Source organism: Gymnogyps californianus, chromosome 5 (assembly GCF_018139145.2).
Source record: "Gymnogyps californianus isolate 813 chromosome 5, ASM1813914v2, whole genome shotgun sequence".
Taxonomy (NCBI): Eukaryota; Metazoa; Chordata; class Aves; order Accipitriformes; family Cathartidae; genus Gymnogyps; species Gymnogyps californianus.
Genome location: NC_059475.1, coordinates 44,386,179 through 44,396,903, shown reverse-complemented (window position 1 = coordinate 44,396,903; position 10,725 = coordinate 44,386,179). Strand labels below are relative to the sequence as shown.

At 40.1% G+C, this 10,725-nt stretch overlaps 1 long non-coding RNA gene across 1 annotated transcript; it reads right to left on the bottom strand.

Moving 5' to 3' along the window:
- Positions 1-4,669: 4,669 nt before the first annotated feature.
- LOC127017223 (uncharacterized) lies at positions 4,670-6,456 on the bottom strand. Its single transcript, XR_007766552.1, has 3 exons — positions 6,010-6,456; positions 5,743-5,905; positions 4,670-5,474 (listed from the first exon to the last, which is right to left on the bottom strand). It is a non-coding gene; the product is annotated as an uncharacterized LOC127017223 (long non-coding RNA).
- Positions 6,457-10,725: the final 4,269 nt, after the last annotated feature.

Below are 10,725 nucleotides of genomic sequence, written 5' to 3'. Positions count from 1 at the left end.
TCTCCGAAAGCCTCAAATTCATGGAGACAGTGAAAGGGCTTGGATTTGTTCCTTAGTAATCAGTAGGCTTTGTCTTCACCCTACTGTGGTATCTGGATCTGGAAATTCAATTATATTCTGCAAAGGAAAATGTATCTAACGTGTAAAGGGACGGGGAAGTGTTCTACTAGTCCCATGGTAAATGGTATGAGCATCACCGCTGTACATAACTGCACCAAAAAGTAATTAACACTGTGCTCATAACTGATTTTTCAATTCAGCAAATGAACTAAAAAACCTGAAAAGCTTCATTCCAAACTATATTTTGCTTTTTTGAGGAAAAGCAACCAAAACTGTTTTGTTTCATTGACACTTTTGTATAAGAATCATTTCAGGTGTACGCATGGGCAAAAATAAGGAAATGAAGTTATGCACAGCATTCACAAAACTGTTGAAGGAAATGCTATCTTTTGCAGTTAGCAATCATTTGAGGCTGAGCAAGCTTAACCAGAGAGGAGGAATTTTGAGTTGGTTGCAGGCTGAGGAGATCTAAACACAACGCTTACTGCCTAAATGAGTACCCTAACCACTAAGAAACTGGGCAGAAAGAGATGGTACCCAGTCAGTCTCAGCTGCTACATTTTTTCCGATTTGTGCAAAATACTGACTTTGTCTCTAATATAGGTCAAAAGCATGGCGGTAGTCTGGAAGATCAGCCACTCAGCAAGGAGATAAAATACCCAAGTACTCTAGGGAATATTTAATTGTATTTACTAAATAAAACAGCTCAAACGAGACAGTGAGAAACCATCTATTTCCTCTGATATTAACACCAGAATACTTGTGGCTTAGCTGTTGCTCCCTGGAGAGGAAGCGCGGGCAGGATTTAGATCTTGCACTGAATCTTGAATTCCATTTTCTGCTGGACAAAAGGAAGACAAGAACTTCTCCATCATTTTTGCATTTCTAGCCCAGAAAATATATTCCAACTTACATAGCAAATGCCACTTTGGATCACAGTTTTAGGGTAAGTAAACATCAAAGCATAAATTTTGCCATAAGCTTAGTTTTCACTGAAGAGAAAAAAGGCTCAGCTTTAATGATAAGAATGATAAAATTATATGAGGGCTAAAATACCATTAAACAAAGGACTTGTAAAATAACAGTAACTAACTTACTGAGCTGGAAAGGTGTGGGAGTTTTTTATTATTATTAACTGTAGCTTTTTGAGGTCGTTTTGAGAACCTGTCTTATTTGAAAAATGTTTAACTATTTTCATGCAGCTATCTAAAGCATATATCAAATTCAGCAATAATAATTTGAAGGTGCACCTACTATTAAGGCATATTGTGGCCAGATTTTGATCTCCTATATCATTTGGCACAGAAATGGAAAATGCAATTTAATGAAAACAAATGTGTAATATTAAGTCTGAGGTCAATAAAGCTAATAGACAGTATATACTTAATGCCATAACTATGGAGAACATTGACCAGTAAACAGATTAAGAGTTATGCTATAAATAATCTTTATGCCACCATCTCAGCTCATCAATCATGGAAAAGCAATTTATTGGGGTACTAGGAAACCAGAGTACCTTTAGCTTCTTTCTTTGATAACACCAATAATCTTCTGGATTAGAGAAATGTAGTAACCTAAAATGAAGCCAGTTATTCATTTAATATAGGGCCAGAAAATCATTAGCAAGACTTGGAGGGGAAGGATTAGTGCAAAGACTGTAAAGCAGATCAAGACCTAACCGGGAGATAATGAGAGCCATCATAAACAGAGCACACTGGTTAAAGTGGGTTCCTTTTGATGTTCCTTAAGGGTAGATGGAGGCACTCAGTCTCTTTAACATTTCCTGTAAAGACACTGGCACAAAACACTGAGTTGATGAAGTTTCCTGAATATTCAGTGATGGATGTCACATCATCAAACCAACACAGGAGCCAGAAGGATTATATTACAAGAAGTATAACTAATCTTGAAGATTAAAGTAATAGGAACAAGGTTAAAGTTAGCCGCAGGAAGTACAAAATCATTTATTCAAAGGCTGTTTGCCAGGAGTTCAGGTGTCAGAGGCAGCCACTTTTCTGCCTTTATGTTGTTCCCAAACTGGTAGGCACGCTTTGGTAGGCACAATTAGAGCACACCTATGTACTTCAGCAGCAGACAGCGTGGCAGTCCAACTAGCAGCCCCTGTGCTCAGAAACCTGAGCTAGCATAGCGGGCACCCACAGTCAGGCCCCACTTGCTGACACACAAGATTGGCACCCAAAGTCATTTGTAACCCAGCTATTGGGATCTCTTGTTTTGTCTTCTGTGAAATAGTTTCATGCTAACTGGAAGAAGAACAGGAACTCAAGTCCTCTCATATCAGACAGATGCACCCTTGCTAATTTACAAGGTCACGTCCACTCTTTCTACAGCTCAGTGAATACTGAATGACTGAATATTTTACGTAATATTTGATGACAATTCAACAACTTGACTGAGAATTACCTGCTACACATTTGTCATGGATTGCAGCATTTCTTTCAGTGATGGCTGACAGGAAATTAAGCCTATAATTCATAGAGAGGAAGTCCTTGCATCTATCTTCTACATCCTACGTTAACGGTATCAGCACTGAGCTCTGATGAGTACAACGCTGCCGACCTTACTCAATTTCTGGGGAAGAGCTGAGCTCCGGGTGAGGCAGGTATTTCCATTTAGTGCAGACATCTAATTACTTCTGTGCTCATCTCTGCAGCACTTTGTATTGGGCAGGCTGGGCAGCAACCTGCTCAGTTTGGTAGCTCCTATGAATTCCATCCTTTAGTGAATGTAGGCCACAGAGCATACAGATGACCAAACTTGCAAAGGCATTCTGTATCCCAAACAGCCATGATACCAAAAGATGTACAGAGCCTGTATGTCTTTGCTCCTCCTCTGTTTTCTCTGGAAATAGTTTCCAGAGCATCAATTACAGCAGTACTCCTCAACACACAAGCCAGTGAGCAGAATAGTTATAGGTCTTTCAGTATAACTCTTTGAAGGCCTCTTTTCTGTCTTGCTAGTGCTAAATTGGATTCAACTGTATTTCTTCTTTATCCCATTTCCTTTTTTCCAACTAACAAATCTAACAATGCCGTCTGCACCTGTCTTCCCTTCTCCCTCCTGCTCTTCCCTCAGTTCTGCACCCAAAAAAAAAAAAAAATGTAATTCTGTTTTGAAGTGCCAGGCCACTAGCCAAGACATCTGCAGAGTAAGTTAGCCCTGTTATTTCTCTACCTGGCCTTTGGTCCTTACATCCCATTTCTCTACTGTTTTCTATCAGTACCTATCTTTCTTTATATAAAAATAGAAGCCTCAGTTCACAAAAGATATGGGTGAGCAAGTCCCTGAAACTGTGTGGTGTCCTACTGTTCACTACCAGTTCATACCCATGCCCAAAGGGGTGTCTACACTCCAGGCTTTGCAGATCTCAGGTCTGTTGAGTCTGAACACTGTGATTTAGACTCTTGCAATTGGTTTCAGTCCTGTGACATCCCTGAAGCTAGTTCTGTACCTCACTCGTTTACATTACAGCATCATGGTCTCTGTCCTACTCTAGGATCCCATGTGCCAGTTGCACCTGGCTGGTCTGCTTTGCAACCTACTGCAGAGCGTGGAGGAATGATCTTAGCACATATCCACATTCAAAGGAGTCACTCCCAGCTTCAGCCTCCTCCTGTAGCAGGACTGACATACACTCTCCTGTTTGAGAAAGAAAGTATCTGAGGTCTCTGACTTAGAAGGTCTGGGCATCACAGCTTTTATTCTTGTCTTTGTCCTGGAAAGCACTATGCACAGACTCTAATTGCAGCCTGAGTAACAGAATAAGAAACAAATTGTTATTAACGACACATGCTGCCCAGCATCAATTTTGGAAAACGCCCAGGTGGAAACATACAAACCTCGCCTAACACTGTTTCTGCTTTCAAAGAGGCCTTTAAATTGCCAATTTGTCTTGAACAGAAAAAAACCATTGCTTTCCAGACAGCTGCCCAGAAGTGGCTGTAGGCACTGTGGCTGGATATGCTATTGGTCTGCACCCCAAATAATACCTAGTGTGGCTGGGAGGCAGGAAGGGAGAACAGGACAAACAGCGTGAGTCAGAAATAGACTTGACACAGCTACAATTTAAGCACACTTAATTTTTCTCCCCTTGGATTTAGGGTCATCTTTGGGTAGTTTGTCCAAGCAAAAATTTCCTCTTGCTTCAGGAGGAGTTTTCCCCAGAGAAGAACAGCCAGAGTAGGATGCACTAGTTCAGGAACATTCTGGAGGGAAAGGATGTCTTCCCTCATCTTTTGCTCAGACTTGATCCATTTCAATGTTGCACATGTTGGTGATCACATGGCATTTTGGCAGGCATCTCCAGGAAAAAGGTTTGGAAAGGGCTTATCTGACTTCTCTGGAACAGTTAAATAAATACTGATAAAAACATGAATGCTCTTCTGCATATGATAATAAGGATCACTCAAGCTGCCCAGCAAAGTACTGTGTGCATTGACCTGGTCTCATGCCTTTCCGACCATTAAAGAGCAATGCGCTCTACCTTTTAATGCTTGTCAGTCCACACTAGCTGCTCTGCAAAAACACCACAAGAAAATACAGAAAACAAATCAAGCTGGACATCAAGAACTTTTCACTTAGAGTCTTATTTATTAATGTTAATAAGCATGAGATTCACACTGATTGCTTTTATCTTATTCATAAATATAATTTTATTTTATTCCACTACCTTTAATAAAGACAGATTTATCTCCACTAGTTCTTGGATTGGCCACACTGCAATCATGGAGGTGAAATAACTGCAGATGAAATCTCAGCTCACGTCCTCCATATCAGTTAAACTCATGCAATTTGAGCACTATCTTAAAGATACCATTTCTGTAATATCTTTTCTGTATGCTGTGTGTTCAGACAGGTTATTGATGAGGACTGCTGTTAATAGCTTCCATATTTCTTTACTGTCTTCAATAAATCAGTAATATCTGCGAAAATGTGACAAGTACAAGACTCAGTTGTAAAGATAGAGCTGTTCAAATTTGTGTTTAGACATAATGTATCCAAGAACACGGGATGTTACATGAAAAGTATAACTTCTGGTAATCAGTCAGGACAAAGAAACCTTTTTTATGTTCAGAATAATTATAAGAAAGTCATCATGGTAATATGTGCAATGTGTTACACTGAGATAGGAAGTATACCACAGGAAAATAAAGATTAGTCCTGTAATTGAGGAACTGTTTTCATACTCAGCTTGGATTAATCTCTTTCCTCTGTAGCAGATGTGCTGTGTGACTGGGCACATGAGCACAGTGATATTTCCATTCACCTGCCATCACGTCTCCTTAAACGTTGAACTCTTACGTACAGAAGATCTCTTACTATGCAGAAGTGCTGCCTCTCACATTATACAGTCCTTTCTGTTCGGTGGGTTATTCATCTTGCTATATTTGTACCTGTTAAAGTAAAACACATAGAATAACTCAGAATTACTCATGTTAAAAATATTATTTTAGAAGGCTCTTGCAATCAGTTTCACAACAGAAAAATTCAAAAGATGGCAACATTTCCCTCCTTCACAATGAGAACACCAAAGGGAGGAGCTGGATTCCAACAGTGATTTTTTATCCTAGAAAACTAGTGAGCAGTGTCTGAAGGATTTCAGTATTTTCAGGATTAGATACATTTTAAATACATTCCAATATTGTGAGAAAGACCAAATACCTGATGAGAAAAGGGAGTTGCAGATGTTCAGGGTCTGTCTGGATTTGATGCAACAGACCTCCCTAATCTTCACATACTTCAAAGCATAACAGGCATCATCTTGCTTCAGGGACTATTCTCTCTGGGGTAGATTCTGTCTCTTTCATAGAGTAACCCTTCACTCCTGGAATGAAGCACGGGCAAAGTGGAGACAGATACATGACACAATTACCCTTACCATGTTTGCTTTTCCTCCATGTTTCTCTTGTTCTTTCAGGATACTCTTACCATCTTTCCCAATGTTGCTCTTCTCTCTTCTCTTTCATCTGCATCCATGAGGATGGGAATCAGGTTCTTTTAAATGGGTGAAGCTCCTGTGAAGCTAAGACTGGAAGGAGTCCTCATTTCATGATCAAGTAAAGGGAGGGAAATCCACATGTAAAGTCATGAAACAGTAAGTAGTGAAACCTGAGTAGGTCAGTGTGCTTTGAAGTCTGCAGTTTCGGGAAGGTGTAAAAGTGAAGAAAAATTATATATTCCACAGAGCATTCAAAACGCGCTTTTGAGCTCTGTAGGAAAACAAGAAAGTGTTATGTTCTTTGGAGCAAGGCTGAACCCAATGTCTCAAACCAAACAGCTGGTTCTTCTAGCAATTAATTCTTAAACACACAATAATATTTTTATCTCTGCCTCAGCCTTAAAGCAGAATTTAGAAATCTTGAGAATTCATCTCTCCCAAACCACACACTCTCATCCAGCTAGACAGATTTCAGGGAACTGCAGATGAAAGAAGAGCTGTCCTGACACTCTAAGTTATTAGAGTGTCAGGACATCCTCAGTGCTTTATGGCTTCTCAACATTATAAATTAGCTTCTCAGCATTACAGATAAAGTCTAAATGGCTAATTTACAATGAATAAAAACAATTAAAAGAATGTGTCGTGGTTTAACCCCAGTCAGCAACTCAGCACCACGCAGCCGTTTCCCCCTCCCCCTCCCAGTGGGGTGAGGAGGAGGAAAGCAAAGGAAAAAAAAGTAAAACTCGTGGGTTGAGATAAGAACAGTTTAATAACTAAAGTAAAATATAATACTAACAATAGTAATAATGAAATATAATAATAATAGTAATGAAAAGGAATGCAACAAAAAAAGGGGGGGGAGGGAGAAAAAAAAAACAGTGATGCACAATGGAATTGCTCACCACCCGCTGACCGATGCCCAGTTAGTTCCCGAACCGCAATCCGCGCCTCCCGGCCAACTCCCCCCTGTTTATATACTGGGCATGACGTTCCATGGTATGTAATACCCCTTTGGCTAGTTCAGGTCAGCTGCCCCAGCTCTGCTCCCTCCCAGCTTTTTGCACACCTGCTTGCTGGCAGAGCGTGGGAAACTGAAAAAATCCTTGGCTGAAGATAAGCGCTACTTAGCAACAACTAAAACATCGGAGTGTTATCAACATCATTCTCACATCAAATCCAAAACACAGCTCTGTACCAGCTACTAAAAAGAAAGTTAACTCTGTCCCAGCCGAAACCAGGTCAGAATGTTATCCTGGATGTAACTCCAGAGAAGCCAATGAGCAGGCACTGGAGTTGAGCTGAAGTGACAATGTACAGTTTTCTGTGCACACTTGCAATTCACCTCATGCCAATGGCATATTTCTGATCAGATAGAGATATAGTACACACGCCCTTTCTGTTTTCATTTGTGCTTTATCTCTCTCAAGAATCCTGTTACAGTCAATAAGTAAAAGTTATGGTATGGGACTTTATTATTAACATTGAAATACTGAAGGAAAAAAAAAATGTTATTTACACCAGTTTAGTGAACCAAACAGACCTAACTCCTACCCTTGCAGATGTGGGGACTGAAATGCCAGCACTGTGCTTTCACTTCCAGTCCCTCTAGCATTAAACTTACTGTGCTCTCGGAGGAAAACATAACCAAGAAAGAACAAAAGTGATGTGTTTCTAAAAGAAATAGCAATATGTTCTCACTGTTTTCTGTAAAGACCAGCTTTGAACTGAACACAAATTGACTAACTCCAGATGATGCCATCATTTTGTATAGTACTTAAAGGACAACGGAGGCATAACAGTTCTAGCACTCAGCAGCATTTTGCATGGGATAGACATATTCAGAGAGTCATATTTTGTAAAAAGTAATATGGAATTTCTCAAATCCTGCTTTGCTCTCAGCATCCTGGGGTGACAGCCTCCCTGGCTCTGAAACAGTCCCTACATGTCCCTGGAGACAGAGCTGAGAGACAGTCACCAGGGAGCCTGGCAGCATCCTTGTGTTCTCCAGGAACATGTGAGCATCACCAAAACCAGGCTGTGGAGCACTTGGATTCCACTCAGTCACCATTTTCTGATGGAAAACCATTCAGATGGAAACATTTTCAACAGCTCCACTAGATATACAACAGTTTTGATATAGTAGCCCTTTAACCCTAGGTTTCTTTTCAAGCTTGGGACCAAGGTGCCAGCAGCAGTGAAACTGTGTAGCTTTGTCAGCATTTGCAGAAAGCAAAGAGGTTGCCTGCAGAAATACTGGTTCTTTAATTTGCTTAGCCCAACTGCATTGGGTGACAATATGCAAAAATCCAACCACTCCTACTGCTGACATTAATCTATTCCTGTCACTTTGATCGTTCTGTGACTGAAAGTCATTTGTTCAGGTCTGAGAGAAGGAATTAACACTGTTATAGAAAAACTGATGTGATTCATACAGGGCCTGATCCTGGAAGCGGTTAAACACCCTGGGTTGCTACTGACCTCCAATGGGAGCCAGGAGATTTACAGGTTCATTATTCCACAGTTTCCCTTGCTATAAGCATTAAAATGTACCCGCTTTAAACTCTTGCCATCATACCATAGTAAAAAGGAAGAGAGACAGGAGAATTGTTTAAATTGGAGTGTCGTGTTCTGCTGAAAATAAAAGGATTCTGCCTTTAAAAAAACTGTCAAGTTATTATCCCCTTCCCCTCTGCTAACATATGTCCTGAGCTTTCTCTTTTAGCCTGGCAATATTTTAACAAGCTGATAACAGCAAGAGGAGAGGGAAAAAAGAAAGAAAAAAAAAAGAAGTAGAGCAAAAATATTTTCAAAACTGTCCTTTTGAGCACTGAAACAAGCTGCCTGATGAATCCACCAGATACAGTGTCAAGGGGGTTTCATGTTCATTTGCTTTATTTTTTACAGATTAGCTACAGAACATTGGACCAGATCCTGGTTTTAGCTGTACTGCATTGCTCTGTACAGTGTAGGAGGTGTTCATCTGCAACTACATCTAATAATGCAGGGTCTGTCCCATGACAGCAGTTTTAGATATCTAGTGATAAGCATCTTTGGTGGGGGGGAAGCCTGTTTCCCTTTTATGAAATCTGCTTTGGTTTAATTCTCAGGAGAACACATCTTGTGCCTTTGGGGATATTTGTTCATGTCACAGAATAAGGCTCACATGGCATATCAAAATGCTGAAGTCTCTACATTAGAGAAGCTAATAAAATTGTCTTTTCAAGAAATTTTAGTCTCATAAACTTGAGTTACCCTTGCTGAGTGGGGCACTGAGCAATAAAAGCATAGGAAGAGGAAGAAAACATTTTTCTGGCCTCTGCAAAATACCTCCTTCTTAAGTGTCTGGTGCACTACAAGCATGGCTAGGGGAGGAATCCACTGCAACTGGGCACTGCTGAAAGAGTAGGCTTTCCACCACCCATCTCATGAAGGCTTCAGTCTCCCCTGAGTAAGGCAGCCAGCGTCCGAGCAGATTGCTGCTTCGTAATGAATGCCAAGCTCAATCACTTTACATTGACTAGTAAAGAACCAAAAAGATATGTTCTGCTGGGAGTCACGGAGTGCTGGGCTCAGTTTCCCTCAATTTCTGATGCACTTTCTGGACTATTGTCCTAGAAACCAGCAGAAAAGAGATACCTAGTTATATAGAGTGTTTCTCAGTTCTGTCTATACTGCAGTTAATATGTTTTCTAAGAAGGCAAAAATACTTGCTTCTGCGCAGGCGAGACTGTCTGGTGGGTATGTCTAACTTGAAGCATCTGTCTACTTAGTATGAATGAGAAATATAAGGGGAAAAACTATGAGAAAAAAATATTTAACATTTGTAACATGATATCTTCAAAAGGTTTGAGTTCATGACAATTTGAGAGTATAATGTGAGCTGCTGCATTCAAAGCTGTTGTTACCTGACTTGTCAGATTATTTATGTTAAATTACTATTTGTCACATTATTGATGTATATTTTTTGCACTCTTAAAAATGGGAACCAGCTGGGACAAAAACAGACAACAAAGGGTGATATACTCTATGATTATGCTAAATAAGGATCATCAAAGAAAGGAGCAGGAAATTCCTTCAGAATATTCTCTCATTTCAAGAGAGATCAGAGATTAATCACATATAGCTTCTATCCTATGCATAAAGATGCATGTATTGCTGAAATGCATTGCTATACCTTTCCAGGCTGTATTGTCTTCTGGTGTAACTTTTTGTTACATGTTTATATAGTGCATAACACAAGCAGACTTTGATTCATTACTGAGGGTCCTACAGAACATGAGGATGAGAATCCTGGACATCCCTGCAGTACTGCTTGTTAACAGGAATTCATGGATAATTATTTGGTCATCAATATTATTAAACATTAAAGTATGCAGAAATTGATGATTTAGAAAATCCTAGTACTGAATTATCATCATTCTCAACCTCTAATCCTCCTACCTGTAGTACAGTTTATGGTCTGGGCTCAGCACCCCAACCTAAAAACCTGACCGAGACACCCTGTTTAAATGCACTGCGTGCCCTGTGGAGTCAACAGTGAGAGAGGCCTCAGACCTCCAGAGATCCCATCTCAGATCTGAATCACTCCCTGAAGTGACCTTTCTATCCATCAACTTAGGGAAGTGAGTTTCCTAACAAACAGAGACATCTCAGTTAAGTGACCAAAGTTAAACACAATTATTCAAGGCCTTTGATGTGTTTCTGTA